Source organism: Lemur catta, chromosome 11 (assembly GCF_020740605.2).
Source record: "Lemur catta isolate mLemCat1 chromosome 11, mLemCat1.pri, whole genome shotgun sequence".
NCBI lineage: Eukaryota > Metazoa > Chordata > Mammalia > Primates > Lemuridae > Lemur > Lemur catta.
The window spans coordinates 93,367,418-93,391,102 of NC_059138.1; the positions used below are offsets into that span (position 1 = coordinate 93,367,418).

Here is a 23,685-nt window from a genome sequence, read left to right on the forward strand (position 1 = left end):
ATACCACCAAAAATTAAAAGCAGGGATTGAGGAGACAATTGCACGCCCTTGCTCACAGCAGCACTATAACCAAGGGTGGAAACAAGAAGTATCCCGCAACAGATGGAAAATGTGGGGAGACACAAGTTGGAATACTGCTCAGCCATAGAAAGGAAGGGGGTTCTGACACCTGCTACCTCATGGATGAACCCTGAGGACATTACGCTGAGTGAAATAAACCAGGCACAAGAGGACAAACACTGTATGATTCTACTTACGTGAGGTCCCTACGGCAGCCAAATTCCTAGAGACAGAAAGTGGAATGGTGGCAGCCAGGAGCCGGGGCAGAGGAAAATGGGGAGTTGTTTATGGGGACAGAGTTTTGTTTTTGCAAGATGCAGAGTTCTGTGGATGGTTAGCAGTGACGGCTGCACAACAACGTGAATATTCTTAATGCCACTAAACTGTGCACTTAAAAATGGTTATGATGCTACCTTTTATGTTCGGTGTGTTTTACCACAATTAAAAATAATTTTTTGAAAAGCAGTTTTAAAATCGGCTTACTATTCTCAATATAGTCGATTGAGATCTTTGGCTAATCTACTTGGACACCTGCAATGGGCTTCACTGCCACACACGCAGACTTCATGGACAGACGCCCGCTCGGGAGGCGAGGCCTGAACTGCTCCCTGGCTGCCTCACGCACGGCCCCTCTGGTGGCAGATGGTCCCTCTCAGACCCCAGGCTCTGCTCCTCTTCAGCCCTCAGATCGGCGGCATCCTCGGCACGAAGCCCGCCGGCCGCACACGCCCTCTCCTTTCCAGCCGCCAGCTCGCCCACTGCAGTGTGCCTTCCTCCACCCGCAGAGCTGACCCAGCCAGGTGTGGGCACCGCTCGGGCGGACAGCACAGGGGTGGGCCCGTGCAGGTCAGACCGCAGTGTGGCGCAGGGTGACTGGTGGCCACACAGACTTAGCTGTGGAGAAAAGCCAAGGGTCACATCCAGGAAAGGAACATCCGATCTGAGACGTGGGTGCAAAGACCTGGGCAGGAGGCAAAATGAGATTTGGGAAATCCGCTCGGCACAGAGGCTGAGGATGACACAGGGGCACCTGGGACTGGCTTTGCAGGTTACCCCGCAGGCGACGCGGAGCAGATCGGCTTGTTACAGGACCAGGACAAAGCTACTCACTTCCTGACTAAGTTACACGAAACATGGAAACATGTATTCCTTTTCCTGAAAACAATATGAATTTTCACTACAAATGTATTTGCTTTTCCACCAATCCTCCAGACTGTGGCAGGTGAGGTTTGTTCAAATAGTTCATCTTACAGTGTTGCACACAAAGCTCCACCGCCAATGGAGTCTCATTAAACAGAACTTATCAAATGCAGACAGTCTGCCCCCTCTCACAGACAGCTGGCCAACAGCCCTTCACCCATCTTTCCAGGGCAACCGGTGGCAAAGGCTAAAGTCTAGGGCAAATCTCAGAGCCAAATGCAGATAGTCTGGTGGCCAAGCAACTCCGCCTCCACCACATACAAAACCGGTAAGATAATGATTAATCACTGTGTACTTTGATTCCAGTGAGATCTTTTTCTAATTATGTTTTAGGGAACTGTACAATAATTCTATTTTAAAAAATAGGGAAAGCTACCTATTTTACTCATTGATTCCATCAAATTAAAGACCTGGCATCTGATGTTCCATGAGCATCGCCTGAAAATGCATGCAAAGTATCCTCCTTTCTTGGATTGTATCCTGCCACATTGTTGCAAGGAAACACCTGGGCATGACTAAGTCTCTGCCAGGCCCTTCAGCACTGATCATTCTGCACCACACAGCCTATACAACACAGGAAAGGAATTTTCCACTACAGAAAAGTTACGGCCTGCCAAGCAAGGACCAGGGACCTAAGCTACAGATTACATTTAAAAAGCACAGATTCAGCTTTGCAATTTCTATTTGTATTATTAGCAGACACTTGCAGGGAGAAGAAACACACCCACAAAATATCACTGAGAAAGAGCAAAAGAGTAATTGCATCTTTCTCAAGTCTTCCTTAGCAATTTAATATTTCTTCTCAACCTTCTGATTTCAATTTCTAATTCTTCTATTACATCATAAGTCAGGCAGAAGCCTAGGTACAAAAAGCTGTATAAATAACTTGTCATTCTGGAAAGTTCTCATTTTCCATCAACCCTAAAAATATTAGTCCAAGAACATGGAATTGAAGAGGGAAAATCCAGGGTGTGGTCCAAAAGTCTGTCACTCGCTAGCACTGTGCTCTCAAAAAGTCAATTTTTTAAAGGTAAATTAGACACTGGGGAACTTTCATTATCACATTCAATGTTAACATGCTATGATTCCACGAATTTGACTCCATAAAATTTAAAATCCATTCATTTAGCCAGTATTTTTCTTCATTCAACAAATATTTACTGAGCACTGATCACATGGTTCAGGTACGGGAAACAGATGTTAACAAAACAGACAAGAATCCCGCCACCCAGATGTAATGACGTCTCGAGCAAGAGCTTTGGAAAAGGATTACAATGCTAAATATAAAGTAGCAAGGAAGGACGTGAAACTTTTTACTACCTCTGGAAACATACCGCCTTCTACAAAGAAGCGAAAACCTCCAGTTAAGTGGCAGCTAATGGGGAGGTGAGGGTGGACACGTCCCACAGAGTGGGCTCCGCAAGGAAAGGGTTACCCTAAGCCAAAGGGAGGGATCCCAGGACTCAGCATTTTGCAAGAGAGGACAGGGGTAAGTGAGAAGTTAAAGGAAGTACAGAGTACAGTTTGTGTCCTCAGATGAAGAGAATCTTGGCAGGGTCAATGAAGTTCCCAGTCTATAACAGTATCCCAGAGGCCAGAAATTCTCCTAGGATGGTTATGCTCACTGCTTGGCAGAGAGAAGAGTTTTAAAATGAGATCTCTGTTTACAGGCAAGACAGTCAAGTAGAGGGCATTCGGCTCTAAAAAGAGCCTAAATTCTAAGGCATCAGAATGAGAGAAGTCATTCCAGGAGAACAGTACCAGGCGATTCCAAGAAATGGCAGTACTCCCAAACCCAAATGCCCAGGAGAGAAGGGCGGGCTTTCCAGGAGGTGGCTGGAAATGCAGTCTAACCAGAAAGACAGGACGCTCAGGCTGGGGCAGGAGGGGCAGATCACCTAGAGCTGTCATTCTCAAACCTGCCAGGTGAGTAGGCTCACTCGGGAGCCTTTCATGTGTGGAAACAGGTTCCTGGGATGCACCTGGCACTCTGATTCCCAATCTCTGGGGCTGGGCTCAGGGAATGAACACAGGACCCACTATGGGCTGAATATCTGTGTCCTCCCAAAATTCACATGTTGAAATCCTAACCTCCAAGTTGACGTCATCAGGCTGTGGGGTGTTTGTGGGGTGTGTGTGTGTGTGTGTGTGTGTGTGTGTGTGACTGGGTCACAAAGATGGAGACCTCATGATGGGATCGTGCTCTGATAAAGGAGGCCCCAGAGAGACCCTTCCCCACTGTCCCATGTGAGGACACAGCAAGAAGATGCCATCTATGAACTAGAAAGCAAGTCCTCACCAGACACCAGACCTGTGGGCGCCTGGATCTCGGATTTCCCAGCCTCCAGAACTGTGAAAAATACATTCCTATTGTTCAAAAGCCACCCAGCCGATGGTATTTTGTTTTAGCAACTCAAACAAACTCACACAGTTCCTATTACGATTTTTATGATTATGTTTCAATTATGAGAAATAAGAGCTCGCGCATGGGTGGTACCTTCTGAATGATGTCCCCGGAGAAGGGAAGTGCCAGGTTTTGACGGACACTTGCTACTGTGGAAGTGATTCCCAGGCTGAACTCACGAAGCAGGGGAGACGTGTGTGATGATTTTTATTTTTTCTCTTTATATAACGTTACATTATTAATGAGTATGATAAAAAATAGCTACCATTTTTTTAGCAACTACAAGGTATCAGGTCTGACACCAGGCAAATCTCATAGTTCAAGCTATTTCTCTAGCAATTTCTCATCTTCCTACCAAACCAGGCAACTAGGCATTTTTACAAATTTCAGGTGAGGAAACTAAGGCACAAATTATTCAACTACCAAGATTTTGAGTGGAGAGTCCATCCAACTCCAAAGTTCAACATGCTGCTGCCTCCTTCATACATTTCAGTGATTTTCTTTAGTTTCTTCCTCCATGAACTTGAGTTTTATTTTACTTTTCTATTTGCCTATCTTCCTTTGTCAGTGAGCTTGAATTTCTAGAAGGCTGGAGCTGCCTTTGCCTCATTTCCTCATCTTCAGTCTGACACACAGTAAGTACTCAGTAAATGTTAGCCCAATACGTGGAAAAGAGATGCATCAGCTTTCATCAATCAAGCAGAATTTTCTAGAAAGTCAGACAGCCAGGCAAGGTTCCCAAACTCTCTGGAGGTTGCTGTTTCTCCGATCTCTTAGTTCCCTGGAAAAAGGCCCATAGACAGGGTAACCCACCAGCTGGATAAATGCCAGATTGTCTAATTCCAAAAACATGACGGCACACGTCCAAGACTGAGAACTGCTCTAGGCGCAGGAATCTGTCTGCAGGATGCATCCCCCAGGCAGCCACGCCAGGCCTCCCTGCTCACCCCTGAGGTCACAGGGCTGATGCCCAGTGAACCCTCCTCGGTGGGAGCCCTCTGGCTTCCTCCTTGAACCCTAACCTGCCCGTCCCAACACTGCCTCTGTCCAGGAAGTGTGGCCAATGCACCCCTCGCCCTGGGCAATCCCACTCCCCCGTGTGCACGCTCTGCCTTCTAGTTCTCCACGCCCATGCGGATGCTGCCGGAGGGAGACACCACTTCACAGATCACTACCTTCTCTTTCGCTCCTATGTGGCATCTATAAAACAACAAATCTACTGCCCTTCTAGGTCTGTGGTCCCCAACCCCCAGGCCATGGACTGATACCAGTCTGTGACCTGTTGGGAACCGCCTTGCAGGGAGGTGAGTGGCAGGAGAGCTAGCAAAGCGTCATCTGTATTTATAGCAGCTCCCCACCGCTCACATCACCGCCTGAGCCCTGCACTCCCCACCCCCGTCCATGGAAAAACTGTCTTCCATGAAACTAGTCTCCGGTGCCAAAAAGGTTGGGAATTGCTGTTCTGGGTAACATGGCTGTATGTATGTTACATTAGACTGATCTCTCCACTGGGACCTTTGGTACCAGGCCCTGCCAGCAGAGACAACAGAACATGAGAGGGTGGCGCTTGGTGGGATGCTGGGCATGGCCCTGGGAAGGATCCCGTTTCCAAATGCAAGGGGAAAGAAGGATGTGTTTTGCAAGTCATGCACTTACTGCTCACGTCCCCAAGGAGCACAGACACTAAGCACCCAACAAAGCCAAAGTCAACAGTGTCACTAGTTTCCCCGGTCTGTGCTGTGGGATGCAGCATATGCCAGTCAGAGAGTGGCTCAGACAGAGACGCCGTGCAGGAGAGGCAGGAGCAGCGCAGGGCTGAGCGCTACACCAGATGTCCCACGCTGCCATCCACATTTCACAGATGAGAAGACCAAGGCTCAGCACGGCTAAGACACATGACAACGGCACACGGCCAGGGTGCACCCTCGATTCCTACTCTGGTTTAGGTACAAATCCAACATTCTTTCAGTTTTCCCAAAGATTTAAAAAACAAAAACATTACGCTTGGGCTCAAGGAACCTCGAAATAAATTGGAAAGACAGATACGTATTTGACATATAATAAAACAAAGCAAAGTGTGAAGAATCTGGAGGAGAAGTTAGAAGCCACAGGGAACCCAAGAGGAAGAGATGTGCTTCACTGGTGGGTGGGAGGCACACACCCAGGATGGGGGCCGTGGCACCGCGGCAGAACCGAAGGGACGAGCAGAACGTAAAGGTGTGAGAGAGGTTAAAGCTGTTACTGGCTGGGGGCCGCCCACACACAAAGGCAGGGAAGGACCGAAATGAACAGCAGGTTCCAGAAGAGCAAGCAGTCCACGAAGCTGGGCTGGGTGACGTGTGGGCAGGACACGAGAGGAAGCCAGGAGGCAGAGTGCACCTGGCTTGCGGGCCACAGAGAGGAGAACGGTGTTCTCAGACTGCGCTTTAAGAAGAAAACTCCGGCAACACCAATGTAGATGTCGAGTGAGGCCTGGGAGAGCCTGGGGGCCACCTGCAAGCACCTGAACATGGAAACACGGATTCCAGGTCATTCCAGTGTGCACCAGAAGCAGGCGTGGCAGTTATCAGACCACTCGAGCCCTGCAACACTGAGCACCCACCCGAGGAGAGCTGGCTGTGAACAGAACCTGCTCCCCCGGGAGGGAAGAGGCCAGTGCCAGGAAGTGTCCAACCAGACAACTCAGCTCCGTGTCTCTCTGAAACCACTTCCTGCTTCACAAACCCACAGTGGCGCTCTCTCAGCGGCCACAGAGAACTGGTGTCACTGGCTGTCGCACCCTATTTGCTCCAAGGTGGGGAAGCCACTTTGATGTGAGGCAGAAATCTAGCCATCCGGCCATCGGTGGCTGGGGTGCAAGGGGTCCCCAGTCAGGACACGGAACCCCCAATAGGAAGCATGAGTTACACAGAGGTGCCCTCGGACGTCTGACACTCAAGTAGATTAGGAGCCTGCTGGGATTATTGTTCACTGCATTTAAAAACATATCCACAAAGATGGGAGCGTTAATGACTGCGTGCCAACTTCCTCTTGTCTCTGTCCCCAGCTTTGAACAGCTCACGAGTATTATGAAAGACCTTCTCGGTCAGAACTGGATCTGGAGTTGAATGGGTGCTGGTGGCCCGTCTGTGCAAGTTCTAAGGAAATAGCAGGGGCTGGTGAGGACACCAGGCAGGCTCCTGGCTCCAACACTCCTTGACTCTCTGGGGCACCCTTGAATGCTGATTGTTTAACTCCAGCAAAACATCTGCTCTTCGGCGGTCGCTGTAGGATTAACTGCAAATGTGCATACAGTCTGCCCGCGGGTAAGGCACTAATATTTTTGAGGACCTACAAAAAGATGGGATTAATTCATAGTGCGGTATATAATATTAGTCATGCTAACAAAAGTGATATTGGAAACCTTGTTAAATTGCTTCTGAAGGCCATACAAATACATTCTGTACTGAATGACAAGAGGGTTTTTTCAAACCTTACTGAAAATCTCTAGCTTGAGATCTTCTTTTGGGAAAAGAGTTTAAAATGGTATAAGAAAAATAATTCATTCCAAAATAAGAAAGCATCCTATTTATCTGGAATGGCTGGAGGCTGGTTAGTACTGGTTCATTGCAGTTTGGAAAAAAAAAAAGCTAATTTAGGTAAAGTACAATATAACAACAACAACAAAAATATAATACAGGTAGTAGTAGATTTCAGGAGATAGGATATTCTCATTTTCTACCTAGGAGAAATTTAAAGGTATTCTTTCATCGCTGATCTTAATTAAATGAAAGAATAATTTATTTCTAAGTTATACCCTACTACTTTTAAAAAGGATTTACATTTCCTTGTACAAAACGCCCCTATGTCCTAGGATTATTAGAAATGACTCGCTGCTCGCTGTGTGGCCCCTGGGCCTGGGCCCCAACCTCCTGTGGCCTAGACAAGCAACAGACACTTGTTTAACAAATGAATGAACGAATGAATGAATGAATGAAAGACACAGGAAAACCACAGAGCAAGAGGATGAAAAGCAAACACACCAGGGAAACAGAAAGAGTCGCGGGGATAAAGCCCTCTATTGAGCTGCGGGCATCCTGACAGCTAAAGGAAACATGAAACATTAATGGAGTCCAATTATCTGCCAAAAGGGACCAGACAAAAGAGTGGCGTGAACTGTCAGAGCATCAGGAAGGCGAAGGCCCAGAATAGCTGAGACTTGAAAAATTACAAAGAATGACAATGGCTTTTTCAGCTCTGCTCCAAATAAGGACCAGGAGGGAGAGGTCTGCTGCTTGCCTAACACTGGGGAAAGACAAAGAGAACGCAGCCTCCTCAATGCCTTTTTTGTTCCTATCTTCCTTATTAAGACAAATGATCTTCAAAGTGGAAAGGAAGGAATAAGCACAATTAAAGGGAAACCACTGTCCAAGGCAGGGGGGCGACTGCAGGGATCCGATCCACTTGGCTGCTTGCAAGGCCAAGAAAAATTCAATCCCTACAGTTGAAATCTCAGTTTGAGGCACTAAACAATCTGAGGAGTCAAAAAGAAAGCAAAATACTGGTGGATTGGATTAGGAAGGAGAGCAAATCTGGAAGCAGAACGGAGGGATGAACAGCTCAGAGGCCAGAGCCACCATCCGGGGTTCAAATCCCAGCTCTGCCAACCACGAGGGCTGGGGTCTGGCAGCTCTACCTCTGGCCTCAGTTTCCTCCACCATAAATATGGAAATAACCACAGTGCCAACACCTTACACGACAGTTAGATGGATTCACTGGGTTAGATTAAGAAGCACAAGTTCTTATTAGATTAAGAAACTATTTTTTTTATAACAGGGAAGTTACCTAAACATGTGAGAAACAGAGGACAAAGCATGGCATAGTTGGCTGATGGACTGTGGTCCGCGGTAAACTGAGGCTGCACAGACAGCGATCATCACTGATATGCACAGATGCTGTTATTCAGGGAGCCGGGGGCCCATTTCCAAAAGGGAGAAAGAACGTGGGCATCAGTTATTTTGTGGGAAAAGGATCATAGATGATTTTTCTCTTAGCTTTTCTGCACCTTACCCTTAAAAACAGATGTTTAGACATTGGGGTAGGGTAACAACTCAAAATAACCATCAACTTTGGCATCAATGTCCAACCAGAGACCAATATTCACTATTATTCAGGATTTCCTCAAGCATGTCAGGAAAAGAAACTTATCATTGGAAAATAGCCTAGTTTCACCATAAGGAAATGACACTAAGAAAACAGAAGTTACTTTTATACACACGTATAGTCAGCCCTCTCTACACCTGTGGATTCAACCAACCGCATATCAAAAATACTGAAAAAACACTGGGTCTGTACTGAACGTGTACCAACTTTTTTTCTCATCATTATTTCCTAAACAACGCGGTATAACAACTATTTACTTAGCATTTACACTGCATTAGGTATTATAAGTAATGTAGACACGACTTAAAGTACACGGGAGAGTGTGCATAGGTTATATGCAAATTCTATGTCATTTCGTCAGGGACTTGAACATCTTCGGACTTGGGTTCTGCAGGAGGTCCTGGAACCAGTCCCCCACGGGTCCCCAGGGATGACTGCACGTATCATGAATAAAATCTGGGTGATATTTTTGTGGATAAGAAAGTGAAAGATGAACTAGATGAGAGCACATGAGAGAAACCACGACGCAACACACCATCTTCCCAGCTGAGTTTACGTCCTTGTCAATCATACCCTCATCCAAACAACTCCTGAAGCCTCATGAATGGCAAGGCACGGCAAGAGGGGAAGGTCTTTGTTGGCTGTTTTTTATCTTTACTTGCCTACAATTACCAGAACCTCCCACATGGAGGGGAGAGGCAGGGGCTCAGGACCTTTCCGGAAGCCACAAGTCCATTTATGGCAATGTGAGTTCAGGAACTCACAGGACACCTACCCATGAAACATGACGCAGACAAGGTGTGACAGCAAGGCCTTGAAGATAAGTGGCACAGGGCTGTCATCCTCAAGAAATGCATGATCGCAGGAGCAAAGGGAAAACTGTGATACATAAAGTGACACTTGTAGGGGCAGCTTACACGTACATGTGGGTGCTGGGTAGTGCCCCTAAATTATCTCAAAACCTGACATTGGATGGACTTGGCTTTGATTCTCATTCCACCACTGACTGACTTCTCTGGGACTTCTAAACAAGTTACTGAACCTCTCAGCCTCAGTTTCCCCCATTTGTAGCTCTGACGATTAAGTGAGAAAGTCTAAGATGTGCGGGGAGGTTTTAGCACAGGCCTCAAAGTCATCACCATCATCACCGTTGTTATGTTTTGCCATATTATGCAGGACGTGTACATACAAATGACGAATCCAAGGTGCAAAGTAGGTCCTGACTCACCCACAGTCACACAGCACTGCTGGGATAGACCAAGGGACAGAAAAACAGCCAGTCCAGGGCCCGGCCATGGCCCCCAGCACCTGGTGACATTCAGAATGGCTTCTGGGAGGGGAAAAACAAAAACAAAACATACAAAACTTATTTCCCTGATCTATTTCACCTTCTCTAGTAACTTACATTCTTTTCTAATTTTGGTCGTCCACACTGGGCAAGCAGCCTCTGCCCTGAGATCCTGGTGGTTCTGAGACAGTCCACGCTCCACTCTGCCACACTCCTGCTGCTGCTGGAAAGGAAGGCATGGCACCAAACCCACTGCTGCTGCAAATTAAAGCTGCCTCCAAATAACTAATATTTTTGGCTTAAAAAAAAAAAAAAAACAAGAGAAGAAACTAAAGCCAGAAAATAGTTGTAATGGGTTGGACAGGACCATCAAATGCCAGGGCCTGGAAGGCATTTCTCAAACCGGGAGCCAAGTGTTTGTGTGCGATGTTTCCATCTGCACGAATGGACCACGCTTCCTGGTTGACGACTCCACTGATCAAGGGCAATGTTCTGAATCCACCTTGGGAGCCTGCACTGTGGTGCTTATCCAGCCCTGTTCTCCAGGGGGACAAGGTCACGTGGGCACAGGAAGGACAAGGAGCCCAAGGTGTCCGTGGAACAGTGGAGGTGAGGACAAAAGGCCCAGAGACTGGGAGAGCACAGCCTCCACTTTCAGGCTGGAACTGAGGCCACAGCCCACAAGGCCAGAATAGCTACCTCGGCAAAGAGCAGGGGGACCCAAGCAGCCCCAGTCCCAGAGGAGAGAAACCCATGAAGCGACAAAGTGCTTCTGGCCCAGCAGAAGACACGCAAAGCTGGGCAGAAGCTTGGTAAGGCCTCTGTTCTGGGACAGAAGGAAGCAGGTGGGACCACTTCTGGCTGTGGTCAGAAACTCTGAAATCCAGCATGAAGCCACCAGCTGATGACAATACAGGGCAGGGGACTGAGGGCGATTTGGAGTGGACAAAGCACATGCTGGAAACGAGATCTGGGCTCTCTGCCAAACTCTACCACTCTGAGTGAATGACCTTGAATGACCTTTGCCAAGTAACAAATTCTCAGATCCCATCTCTACTCAAACTAGGCTGGGCAAGACCCCCCCCCCAGGACTGCGAATCACCCATCCCCAGGCTGGCACTGAGCACTGCAGCCCCGTGTTCCTGGGGTCGCAGCCTCAGACTTCCCGTCAGCATCGAACCCAGGGGCCCTCAGGCACCCGCTGGCTGGAGACGTCTGCAGTTTTGTGTGTACAATGGAATGGCACAATCATTCATTTCAAATTTTAGTTTCTATTATTTCTCCCCCATTTTAGGAATAACTTCACATTATAAGCACATTGCGAAATTGGAAAGAAACAACAAAAACACATTTCTCACCCCCATGTCATGCTAACAGGTGGACTGTCAATGTCTAAAAACTTGAAGGTGCACTGTCTTCCCTCCTTCCCTCAGCTCCTAACCCCTCTGCTCTTGGAAAGCCCCCTGAGATCCTAGGAGCTTTCTGCACACTCCGCTCCCTGTGCTTGGGACACTCTGCTCATCTTCCCAGGGTTGCTTACCGTGGCCGCGGTTCTGTGCACATGGCCATTCAAGGGGTGCTCCCTGCCCACCACCGGCCCAGACCATGACGTCCCCCCAGTGCCCAGCACACTGCCTCCTCCTCAAAGGTCCTCGAATACCCCTCGGGATAAATCCAGAAAACTACTTAGAGCGAAATAAATCAACTTCCTCAAATTTCACACTCTTGACCCATTTATTTTCAAACTGGTGGTGCCACAAATTGCTCCAGCAAAACTATACATCTGTGATAACAAACCATCCTCCCTCTTGACCACTGCAAAAACTTCGAGGTAGGTGTTATCCTCGATCAGTAAGTTTTCTAAGTAGTGAAGGTAACACCTCCTAGTACAAAAACCTGTTTCCATTTTCCTATCCATACGTATCATAAAACATGCTCCTGGCTGCTTCCTTTCTGAAGTCGGGAGCAGAGACTATGCCACCTTTGCTGACTGACTCCAGTCCTCTCTCTGAGCACAAGTAACACCCACTGGGCTCACCGAGGTGTGATGCTATCTGTTCCCGGGTAAATGGACTCGCCCTGCAGGATGCTGTGAGTCCCAGCGGCTGTTTCTGGTGCCCTGTCCCCTCCAGCACTATGCCACCACCAAAACCACCTCCTGCTGATGCGAACTTACAGGCCTTCCCAGGAGCTCGTGACCCTTCCTATTTGCTATAGGTTTCGATAATAAATACCCAACATTCTAGCACTGTATTTTCAAGTAAAACCTAAACTAGTACTTAGTATTCATTTATTTTCATTATAAAATATTGTTACAGGTTTGTTCAAAATTTTAAAATGCAGAAAATTGTAAGGTGAATAAGAATCACCTATAAATCTCACCACTCAGAATTAAGCAACATTATATATATAGTACTGTAACCTGCTTCCCTGCTTTTTCGCTTAGTAAATCCGGGCATTTTATCAAGTTACTAGATATTTAACCTATTTAAAATAATAACAGGAAAAAATAATCACCTATCAAGTGCATGTAATGTTTACATGATCACTCTTGTCTTCCAGTCATTTCTCTTATTCTAGGGGAACATTCTACTGATAGAATTGAAACAGATACACACACACCAATTTCCTTGAAATAAATTCCTAGATTGATAGGTCAAAACTCAAGGACGTTGTAAGGCTCTCTTTAGGACAGTAGCAAACTAACTTCCAGAATTAGACCCGTTTCTTTGTAAGAGGGACTTCTCACAGAGCACCCTCCCCCCACCACCGCCAGCAGGCACAGTACCCTGTGCTCTACGGACACCTCTTTCCAGTCCTCACAACAATTCTGCAAAGAAGGCCTTATTATCCATGTTATAGATGGGGAAACTGAGGCTCAGCTACCTAAGATGGCACAGTTAAATGACTCTCCAAGTCCTGCCGCTACAGCACGCTGCCCACTAAGCTCAGGAACCTTCGGGAGGTCTCTCCAGAGCTTCCTCTATTTACTCTTGCAGGTGGACTCCACAGCCTCATTTTCAGCTCCTTGAGGCATTTTTGCTTAATTGTGCTCCTGGTGAGAGACACAGCCAGACATCGCAGCTTTGGTTGTGAGCAATAACAATCAGAAACAACTTGCTTAAAATGAGAGAAGACCAAACTTCTAAAAATAAAACTTCACATCTCAAAAATATTGTTAAGAAAAAAACTAAATATAGAATTACCATATGATCTGGCAATTCCACTCCTAGATATATACCCAAAGAACTTGAAAGAAGGAACACAGACGCCTACACGCTAATGCTCATAGCAGCATTGTTCTCAGTACCCAGGATGTGGAAGCACCCAGTGTCCACTGACAGATGAACGGATAAACAAGATCTGGTCCATCCACACAATGCACCATTACTCAGCCTTACAAGGGAAGGAAATTCTGATGCCTGCTACAACATGTATGAACCTTGAGGACATTATGCTAAGGGAAAGAAGCCAGTCACAAAAGGACAAATATTACATGATTCTATTTATATGAGGTACCTAGAATAGGCAAATTCACAGAGATAGGAAGTAGATTAGAGGTTACCAGGGGCTGGGAAGAATTATTGCTTAATGGGTACAGAGTTTCTGTTTGGGATGATAAAGGTTTTGAAAATAGATAGTAGTGATAGTTGCACAACTCTGTGAACATAATTCAAGCCCCTTAATGTACACTTAGAAATGGTTAAAATGGTAAATTTTGGTTTATGTATTTTTTCACAATGAAGAAATATTTTTTAAAAATTGTCAAGAACAACTCCAAGCTATTACAGAAGCACCCAGTTGCAAAGGAAAATGCATCCCTTCCTGCAGTGCGCTACTAAGAAATGCATGAAGCATTTTTAGCAACTGTCACACAAAAATAAGCTGCTTACATTAGGAACGAGGTAATAAAACAGGAGCCATAAATCCTCTTTTCCAGATAGCAGTAACAGGTCAAGGAAAGTCACAGCTAATCTTTTATTCTAAACATCAGGTCCCTTGCAAGGAACCAGGCAACTCTGGATCAAACACATCATGCAAATGTAAGGCCTATCTGATTAGGCCTTGACAATTAAGGAAGCAAGAAAGAACGCAATGTATCTTTGTCAAATTCAGTCACGTGTCCCAAGGCATATTGTTAAAAAGAATCCCGCAGGTTAAACTTGGTGTCACGCACCAAGATGGGAAGGGAAAAGCCCCGACTCCTGTGGGCTGTGCTGCCGGCTGTTCCATGCTAGCCCAGGAGAGTGGTGGATCCACTCCCTGGGGAGGGAAGGGGCCTTTCACCCCACTGCTAGGGAGCTGCAAACCCTGCGTCCACCCCTCAGACCGCAGGCTGTGAGCACGCCGAAGGGGAAGATGAACACGCTGCACTTGGACACACTTGAAAGAGGGATTTGTCCGTTTCTGTTCCATGTAACAGCCTCAAAGTGTCGGCTTCCTTGATTTCCAGCTCAGTTGGTTTTCATATTTTTCTTGTGAAATGAGTGTCCAGAACCAGACACAAACACATCATGCTTTCCTTTTCCTGTAATCTGCCTGCTTGTGCTCTTTGCTGGTTTTTCTATTTGATTGTTCTCCTACTTATAAAATTTACAGGATTTCTTTTTAATATACAGAGGATACTAATACTCTGCATGTTACAAGTATTGCAAATATTTTTTCCAGGCTGAAGTGTGCTTTTTAGCATTTCAAATATCATCTATGTTTGTACAGAAATTTGTATTCGTAATGTACTCAAACTTACCATTTTTCCTTTATGGTTGTGCTAAGTCTTACTTAGAAAATTCTTTCTAAGTTTGAGAGCGTAGAGATTTTCACTATTAATTCTTATTATTCAAATAAATAAAGACATTTTGTTTTTTCACTTTCAGTTATTTAGTTGGCCTCAAACTGATTATTGTGTATAGTACGCAGTGGGGTTCCGCTGTCAGCCCCCCACTCCACAGAGCAGTGTGGTCCCTGGGGTCTGCTCTGGGCTGTACTGAGTTTCCATAAATGTGTGGGTCACGTGATGGGATATCTACTCTGCACCTTTGCTCTATTTGTCTGTCCCTGAACGAACAGCAGCCTTTCCTACCTGTGATACCCTTGAGGCTTGCTATCTGATAGTGCGAGTCACTTCACACACCTTGTTCTCCAAATCTGTCTTGGCTACTATTGAGATTTGTTCTTCTTTATTCAAGTTAGGAAGCATTTGTCAAGTCACACAAAAGCTCTGCTAGGAATTTGGTTGCACCTGCATTAAATTTAAAGATAAACCTGCGAAAATGAGACCTTTTCACTTTATTCCATCTTCTGATCCAGGATCATAGTATAGCTCTCAACTTATTCAGGTTGTTTTTGCACTCTTTAACAACATCCCATAATGTCTGATAATCTTGAATTTATTCCTAGACACCCTATAATTTTTGTTACTATTATAAATGGGATTTCTTTTTACATTACATTTCCTGATTGTTTTCTCTTGGTGTACAAGAATACTATTACATTTTATATGTGGATCTCACATTATATCTACTGTCTTGCAGAACTCTTACTCATTTTACAAGTTTGTTTACCTGTGTGATTATTCTATTTGGATAATCATGTTATTTGCGAATGGACACAGATTTTGTTTCTTCCTTTCCAATGTTTACATTTTTGTTTCTTTGTTTGCTTCTTTTATTACACTGGCCAAGACCTCCAGGGACAGTGGGCAGCCTTGTCTGAGTTCAGATCTTCATGGACATGACTCTAGTGTTTCTCCATTGTGTATGATGCATGCAGCAGGTTTCTGAAAAATAAACTTAAGGAAGTTTCTTTTCAATATTGGTTTGGCAAGAGTTTTGTTGTCACTGTTTGTTATGTATTATAATGAGTGGAGAATTGTATTAAATATTCTTTTTCTGTCTGGTGATCATTTTCCCCCTTTAATTTTTTGACATGTTGAATGTGTTCATAGTCTTAAGATAGTAAACCATCCTTGCATTATTATAATACACCAACTTGGTCATAACATTTATGTTTTTATATTTAATTAAAAAAAACTGAATCCATTAGTGTTTTACTCAGACATGTTTATGTTAACATGTGAAATGGGCCTATAATTCTGATTTCTTCTACCACCTGTTTCAAAGCTATACAAACATCACAGTGGAAGAACTCTTGTCCTCTGTGTGCTAAACAGATAGCATATAGGGAGAAATTATTTGTTCTCTGAAAGTTTCATAACACTCATCTGCAAACAACTTGAATATTTTTGAGGGAGCAGTGTTGACCACTGACTTTATTTCTTCCAGAGTTATTTCTCTATTGAGATTTTATATTTCTTCAAGAGTCAATTTTGTTTTTACATTTTTGCAATAAATCATCCATTTCCTTCAGATTTTCACATTTGTTGTTCACAGTTTTTGTGTTGTGTTAAAAGCTCTCTAATGCGCCTTTACTGTGGTTTTCCTGGGCACCTTTTTCCCCCTGAGCATCTGTGCTAGAGCTTTGCTGTCAGAGTACCTTTTACAAGATTAGCTTTTGACTTTGTTCCTATTGATACTTTATTTCAATAATTTCTGATTTTAATTTTTGTAATTAATTCCTCCTACGTTCCTTACACTTACTCAATTTTCATTTTTCTAATTGCAATTTTTCTTCTTTTTGAAGTTTAGACATTTAGCCTTACACGCCACTTTCACAGGATTATGCAACTTTCAACCTGTAGTATATTCACTTTCATTCAGTTCTGAATGGTATTTCCATTGCAATTTCTTCTTTAACTGACAAGTAAAATAAGGGTGTGCTTTATAAAGTTTCCACACACATGTTGATGTGTTTTGTTTTGAACTTTTTTATGTTGACATCTGATTTATTCACACTGGGTCAAAGAACGTGGCTTGCATGAAATAGATTGCTTAAAATTTAGTGCAACTTCCCACATATGGTCAACTTTTCGAAAAGTTACACAGGTTTTAGAAAGAATCAAGAGTCTCTGTTGGGTGGAGGGTTCTATGTGTATCTATTAATTTGAGCCTACTAATAATGTGATGAATATACTTGGAATTACTCCTATTATCTTATTTGTATTTTCTGTTTGACATCCTTTTTCTTTCATATCTTGCTTTTAATTCCTTTTCTCATGGATGTTGTTTGATTGCTGTTGTTGTTTTAATATATATTCCCTTATATCTTTTCCTGCTAGGTGAGAAACTATAGATTAGATGCATATTCTTTTAGTAATTACAGTCAATATTTTAAAACAACATAGTAAGCATAGTTTTTTGCTAATGGGGTCTCAAGTTATTCTACATTTTACTTCTCCTAATTGGGGCCTTATAATGTCATGACCCCTCACTGATCACCCCCCTCCTAAAAGATAAACGCAGGTTCCCATCGTCTCACTATCTGGAGTTTTCCTGAACCTTCTCAGAACAACTCATATGGACTCACACTCGCAACACTGTGTCGACTCCCCCCGCCCCCCGCCAGTATTCACACTCCTCCTTCCTCAAGCACGGCTTATAGTCATTCCTGCAGTGAGGACTGTTCCTAACACATTTTCTCAATCTTAGTCTGAAAAAGCTGTACTTTGCCTTCACTGGTCAGCGACACGCTGACACAAGATTCCAGATGGACAGTCATTTCCCCCTGGGCACTTACACAGCGCACTGCACCGTGTCCTGGCCCAGGCGGGATCAGCCCCGCAGCCATTGCTGTGTGAGGAAGTCTGCTTCCGCAACAGCGCTAAGGGTTTAGACGTGGATTCGGCTTCATGTTTCTCGTCCGTTGTTTCAGCACAGTTTGGGGACCGCGTCCTCCGTCAGCTCTGGCCACTTCTCGGCTGGGCCCCAGCACCTCCTCTCTCGCACTGCCCCGCCCCGCAGAGCGAGGGAGCCCGCGTGCCTCACTCCGCGCCGGTCTCTGTGCTCTGGCCAGCGGACGCCCACAGGATCAGCTGCCAGATCTTTAACCCCCTTTAGATGGAATTCAGCATTTTTTAAAATGTCAATAACTAGTTCATTTCCAAAATTTCTAATGAACACTTTGCCATACCCACCTGTTCTTGCTTCGTTTCTTCCTGTTTGTGTTTCATACTTTCTTGCCTTTCTTTACAGACATTACTCTCTCGGGTGTCTGTCTGAGCATTACACACACATTTATTTCAAAGCTTCTGCCAGACTTATTTTTGTTGCATTTGGGCTAAATTGTTAATCTGTTGATTTTGTTAGCTGTACTGTATTTCTTAGCATGGTATTGCTTTGTGTGTTTTGGAATGTTGGTTTGCAGACTCATTTTAGGTGGATTGTTTTTTCTTTTCCACTATCTTTCCTGCCTACTGCTCCCTTTTGAGTGGGCTGGGCAGGGCAGTCTGGGGAGGCTGCCTCAGTTACTGCACTATGAGGCTGCTCAGTTTAGCTCTGGCTGCAAGGCTGTGCCGGCCGGCGCTGCCTGGCCATGAGTTCACACAGACTGCAGCCCCTCCCGGGTAACATCCTTTTTCTAGAATCTTTCAAGAGCAGGGAAGCCCACCCAGCTCCTGCCTTGATGCAGCAGTGGGCCTGGCTCTCCTCCTCCATCACTGATGGAGGAGGGCAGCCTCCGCCCTCACCCTTCCCTGGGACCTGAGCCGGCAGCCATCGGTGGCCACTGTGGAACGTGTAGCCCCACGGGGACGGCACTGCTCACCGCTCTGTTAGTGCCTACATCTGAGTCAGGCTGAGTCCTTTTGGTTTTCGTATTTTATATGCTATGTGTGTAGAGATCGCGAGGTGGACAATGTCACAGGTGTACTTAAAAACATAAACTCTCTGGGTCACTGAGCAGAAGCAGGGTTCAACGTAGAGATGTGTTCATTCAATCCTTTAAGCCCCATTCCAGGTGCTGGGAAACACCGGGGACCCAGCTTCAACCCTCTGGATCTGCAGCTCCATACCAGAAAAGAGAATCAGCTCTCTTCTGCATGTGGTCCACAGTCTGTGCTACAAATTTCCCTTAATGGTACTACCTTGAAATCTATGGGAACTGTGAGTATACAATTTAAAGATAAAGGATAAGACATAAGCTTTAAAAAGTTCTTTCAGTGTAATTGTTTTCTGATTTTCTGATTAGAGTATTAACATAGATTGTTACATGAACATTAATACCAAAACTTAAATCACTTCCATTTAAATGAGATCATTTGCAAGCCATACAATGTAACAAGTTAAAAGTGTCTCAAGTTTCAAAGCCAATACTAAGAAACTGGTACCCTTTCCCCTGGATCACATCATTTCAAAGTTTTCTAAAAGATGACCCTAAAATTCCATATGCCACAGAAAACCCTGACAGCTTTTGTGAATCTTCTGATACTTGAAAAAACATCTCCGTCACCTCATGATCAGGTCCCAGCTTCTATTTGTGTTGAATGTCATCCTCTTTTTCATTAAATAATTTTTAAAAATCTGATTACTCTAATTCCCACCGGCTCTGAACCCTATGACTCCTTGTTAGCTCTCCAGTAACCCAAACAACGACCACGGGCATCTCCCAGGCCCTCTCAGCCTCGGACTCCCCATCCTGCACCCAGGCTCCCATCTCTCGGACCTGATTACTGAATACCCCTTGCAACCCTTTAGTCCTTTCCTTGTTTTCCCATGGGGACCCCATCAGAAATTAAACAGAAGGAACAGAAGGAATCAGAGAAAGGTAGAGAAATACCAAGAGTACATACATGTAAAATCAGCCTAATTGAAAGCAAAAATGCCCAAATCAAGGATTCCCCCGGGGGGGAAACCTCAGTATACGCCCTCAAGTCACCTCTAAGTGAAATCCTAGATAACTCACACGAAACAGATCTTTAAGTTTTGTTCACTGAAGTCTGTTAATTGAAAGGAAATACACGAAATCAGAACCAAGTGTCTTTCTCTATTTTAAAATTCATTTTCCTTAAGGGAAAAAGAAGAGCCAGTGTTAGAATCTTACTCTATCAGTATCAAGCACAACTGCTGAGAACGTAAGGTCCCAGCACTGCTGCGAAGCCGCAGCCGGGGATGCTCCTGGGTTTTCACTCCCTCCTACCTTGGTGACTTGAGATTCGGTCAGACTGTGCTGGGAACTCAGGTCCTGCCACGTCCCGTGGACTGGGAGGTGTCTGCTCCACCTTGTCCTAAAAGGACCACAACAGAAAAGCCATGAGTTCAAAACAAGCATTCCATACTTTTCAACATCCAGCATCCCCGGCATTTCCTTTCTTCCCCAATTCCTTACTTGCTTTCCATTTATTTACTTTTTAGTGTTCAGTGACAGATGTTGAAAATATGCTGCATAAGGGAAGCTGATTGTGAAAAGGTACAACCTGTTTGGCAAGGGAGTTAGAAGAAAAGTTATTCTTGTTAGTGAGCTTAAATAGCTTTCCCTGAAGAGCGATTCAAAAAGAATTATTGTCAACTGCTCAATTTAGGCAATGAATATAAATAATTAACATTCCACGGAGCACACGCATTTTCTATAACAATTACAGATAATCAAGCGTTGGGCGTCCTGTTACCTGGGACAGAAACATCCAGAGCGTTTTATAAATGACTCCCTCCACAAAGCATAAGGAGGAGCTTGGTGGTATGTTTTAGACAACAGGGTGAGGACAAAACTGTACTCCCAGTGACTTGGGAAGCTGAGGCAAGAGGATCACTTGTGGCCAGGAGTTCGAGGCTACAATGAGCTATGATCATGCCACTGCACTCCAGCCTGGGCAACAGAGCGAGACCCCATCTCTCAAATAAAAATAATAGCAGTGATTAACTTGGGGTGGTGAGATGTCAATTTTCTCTTACAGATTTATGAAATCTTTGAGATCTTTACAATGCACATGTATTACCTCTGAATCAGAAACTTGTGAATTGTGCCAAAAGTACAAGATCTACACTAAAACTTTCTATTAACATATACGTTGTCACAATTATAGTAGTTGACTTCAACAACTTTGTTCCTATTCATGGTTCCTATTCATGCAAAAGGAACCACGGAATTGCACACTGCAGCATGTGAAACATCTGGCATGCAAGGGTGCTCGCGATAGCCAACATGCACACGGAGCTCCCTCTGCCAGGCCAGGCTCCCGCTCCCAGAGCCACTGAGGCAAGGGAAGGTGAGCTCCCTCACGCCCACCTGCACCCAGTGGGTCCCAACTGTCCTGGGACTCTAGTGGGAGCAGGCCGGTTGCAGAGCCTACGCTCCTCCCCACACAGCGCAGCGCCCAAAGTGCCCAGGAAACTCAAAAAAACACATGGAATTCAGCACGGGAGCCAGAGCAGCAGGGCTCAGGACTGTGCCCTGTTCTTTATTGCCGAACACTTCTCAGTAAACAGTTTCTCCGCCCAGAGCCCTCCTTGCTCACGCATGAAATGGGATGGAAGCTGACCTCTCCTCCGCTGTGTGCACACTGACCTGCAAGCAAACAGGCTTCGGTCTGGTCAACGCCGGCTTCCGGGGCCACTCACAATGGGGGAGCAGAGGGGAGCCTGGGGCAGAGTCCAGAAGGACCAGCTCACCCAAATCTACCACTTAGAAGAAGAATGTTGCTCCCTGGGGAGGCAAAGTCGAGTTCACACCTTCCTCCAGAAAATCTGGAGAAAACAAAACAAAACAAAACAAAGCCCTAAGAAATAGGAGACATTTTCACCGCTTCTCTCTCTCTTCCCCCTTTGAAAGAAATGGCTTTCAAACTATGAAAATCTGGATGTTAAAAACAAAATGTGAAGAAAAAAATTAAAACGAACCTCTCTCTGCTCTCACGACCAGGGGTTCCCCTATCGGTTTTTGGTACACTCTTTCAGAAAAATAAAAACAAAAACCTCACTATGTGCATCTATGCAATGTTTAAATTATTGAGCACATGTATGCTCTATTTGAATCGTCTGGGGGGTTACCAATGATCCTGATAAAATATGGAATTATAATCATATTCCACATATTGTACTTTAATACTAGTTTTTTAAATTTTCCATGACATTAGCACTCCAGCATAGCCCACCGAGTGGATGTGCAGTGTAATTTGTTTAACCAATTTCTTACTGATGAGCAAATGGGTTGTGGAGAATGGAAGCTTTTAGGAAAGAGGGGAGGGACTGCTGGGAGGACAGGGTGTCTGGAGGCAAGGGCAAAGCGCCAGCACCCCACAGAGGCGCCCAGGAGGGAGCCGGCTCTCCAGCGAGTTGGGAAGGTGGCGGCTCCCAGCCCTCCCCAGCCGGGTCTCCCGGCCTCGTCTGCCATTCCACAGCCAGTCCTCCCCACTCAGGCTCTGCTCCTTATCAACTGAGACAAGTAACTTTTCTTCTTTTCCAAATTGTAAGACAATCCATGTAAAAATTCATGTTTTATAAATATCTAACCCAGACTAGCTATGAAACAAAAATTAGCCTGAATCCTCTAACAGTAGGATGATAGCATTTTTGTGGTCTTAGCACCTTTACTATGCATAGCTGGACACTGTTGAAATCAGAATGTGTAAACAATTTTGTGTTTTGCTTCTTCCCCCCACAATTGATAAGGGGATATTCTAAAATCTTGGTAAATATCATTTTTTTTTTCATATTCTAAACTACCTAGTAGACACTTTGCAGTTGTTTGCAACTTTCAGATAACATAAATAATGATCAAATAAACACCTCTGGGCATAAAACTTTGTTCCCATTTCTGGTTATTTGCTTAGGATCCCTAGAAGTAGAGGACTAGGCCAGAGGTCATGAGCATTTTTTTTAAGACCTTAGATACATACTGTCAAACTCTTCTTCACACATTTACCCTCCCACCCGGAGCAGAGGCCACCCCTGTTTCATAATACCCAAGCCAGCCAGGGCTGTATTTATTTTTCTGGAAATTTTTTTCCTGCCAATTCCAGAGGTAAGCGGTGGCCTCACCTTGCACACATGTCTTTATACTGAGGTGGAATATTTTTTCACAGGCATCTTAGCCCTTTGTATTTCTTTTCTTGGACCATCCTTTGACAGGTCAGCTGGAAGCTGATGGCATGAGTACTTTCCAACCCAAAACGTCCATGGATGGATCACAGCCCCGACCCCCTAATGGGCCAGTTACCTGGACTCTCTGAGTCAATCTGCTCACTGGTAAAACGTGTTAAGAACCCCTTGATCATTGGGCAGGTCTGTTTACACCCCGCCAACGTGGCCTATTGGTGCCGCTGGCCCGGGGCACTGCTGTCCCTCCCCATCCTCCCACGATGCGCTCTTTATGCCGCAGCAACCAAGTGCAGCCGTATTTACAGCAAATGTTTTCCCACCTTGTCCGTCTTTAGATTTAATTGCATTTTTGATTCTTAAAAGTTTAATTCAACGTAGCCAAGTTTCTTGACCTTTTCCTTTTGGTTCATTTTCGGCTTGAAAATTACTTTCAGTCCCTATCAAGAAAATTGAAAACCTTCATTGTGTGGTATCCTGATTTCTCTTCTGACTTGGTGCATTATTCTTTCACCTGTGCGACATTTGTTTTGGTGGCCAGTGAAAGAGCAGCGCAGGCACTGGGCCCTTCCTCCCACCACAGCCGACCAGCGTACCCAGGCCAAGCCTTCCCTCTGCCCGATTTGGGAGGTCGCTTTGTCCACACGTTATCATCTCACATGCACATG

The 23,685-nt window shown here is 45.1% G+C and overlaps 1 protein-coding gene across 1 annotated transcript in view; it reads right to left on the reverse strand.

Annotated features, from left to right (window-relative positions):
* The window catches only part of GRB10 (growth factor receptor bound protein 10), a 98,477-nt gene extending 76,874 nt beyond the window's left edge, over window positions 1-21,603 (reverse strand). The window contains exons 1-2 of the mRNA XM_045564735.1: window positions 21,489-21,603; window positions 20,124-20,211 (exon numbers count right to left, since the gene is read on the reverse strand). The gene's annotated coding sequence lies outside the window, so the exon portion shown is untranslated. The remainder of the gene's footprint in view (window positions 1-20,123; window positions 20,212-21,488) is intronic.
* Between the last annotated feature and the right edge of the window lie 2,082 nt (window positions 21,604-23,685).